Source organism: Callospermophilus lateralis, chromosome 11, assembly GCF_048772815.1.
Source record: "Callospermophilus lateralis isolate mCalLat2 chromosome 11, mCalLat2.hap1, whole genome shotgun sequence".
Taxonomy (NCBI): Eukaryota; Metazoa; Chordata; class Mammalia; order Rodentia; family Sciuridae; genus Callospermophilus; species Callospermophilus lateralis.
The window spans coordinates 56,497,300-56,498,855 of record NC_135315.1 but is presented as its reverse complement, the minus strand read 5'-3'; positions in this window follow the sequence as shown (position 1 = coordinate 56,498,855).

The window sequence follows — 1,556 nt, the reverse complement described above, 5'->3', positions numbered from 1 at the left end:
CAGACATGATGCTCTCACATCCCGATGAATGCTGAAAACAACAATCAACAAAACATCAATGCATACAACTCCAAGCACCCAAGTATATATGAATCCAGAAGCCTAGACCACATTTCCTAGAATCAATCTCTCTCTCTCTCTCTCTCTCTCTCTCTCTCTCTCTCTCTCTTTTACTCACCTCTTCATGCCTGTGTTGACTCCATCAGAGGAATGCACAACCTGTAACAACTCTGCTGGTACCCTTTCAGCCTGGCATTTCTAGAGAAAAGGGTACATTTTTTTCTAGTAATTCCAGAAAAGTCTTGCAACTGAACCTCTGTTCCTGGCTTTATTTTCTTGCACCTTCTAAATCAAACCCTCTGGACATAAAGATGGCTACTTTGATACCTAAACCAAAGGATGAGACTTGCTTTATTGGGAAACTGGAATTTGTAGCATGCGTTAAGAGAAGCATTTACCCGCCACCCCCCCAAAAAAAAATTAAATGTGGGTGCTTATAATAGAAAAAGAGAAGACAAAAATTAGAGATGGTCATTGTAATAGCTACAGTTGCTAATCTTTCCCTCATCTCCCCCTCTCTAGGCTGCCTTCCGGTACATATAGTAGAAAGCACCTCTCCCCCAGGTCGGGGGCAAACCTCATCTGGGAGAGTGTTATAATACATGAGTCTACTTGACACCAGTGTACAAATTAGATTAAGGTGCGGCTTCTTCAAAACATTTTACTGCCAGAAAATTGTCATCATAAATTACAAATCTGCAATGACTAATAATATGGTTTGGAAGTTTTCCCCCCAGAATTCATATGTTGGAAATAGAACACCAAAGTCACAAGTTAATAGCAATTCAACTTGGGACCTTTGGGGAGGTGATTGGCTCATGAGGGTTTGGCCCACAAGAATGTATTAACCCATTCATGGATTAATAGGTTATCAAGGGAGCCCGTTGGTTATGAGAGGAAGACTGTTTTAAAAACCAGTTTGGCCATTTCTTATGAGCCCTTCTCACTATGTGATGCCTAGTTGCCTTGCCCTAGAACTCCACAAGATACTATTGACCTGCAAGATTATCTAACCAGGTGATCTTCCCATCACCTTGGATCTCCTAGTCTCCAGAACTGTAAGAAATAAATTTATTTTCTTTGTAAATTCCCTAGCCTCGGGTATCCAGTTATAGTAACCAAAAACACAGTAAAGCAACTATTACATGAATGATGTGCCCTGGGATTAATGTGTGGGCAAAACCCATACAACCTAACTACGACACAAAGTTTGGCATTCCTTTGTTCCCCACGTTTTAGGTAAACAAGGCAATTTTGTGAGGTTCCTCAAGATGGTCTTCAAGATTGTCACTCAAGATGCAAGTTGAGATAGATAGATAGATAGATAAATAGATAGGTAGATAGATAGAGAGAAAGAGAGAGAGAGAGAATGAGAAAGAGAGAAAGAGACAGAGACTGACGTAATCAGAAATGATGGGTGAGAATATGAAGAAAAAAAGAAATATGTCTTCTCATCTGGTAACCTCATTTTCAGTAATGGGTGTAAACTAGAAAAA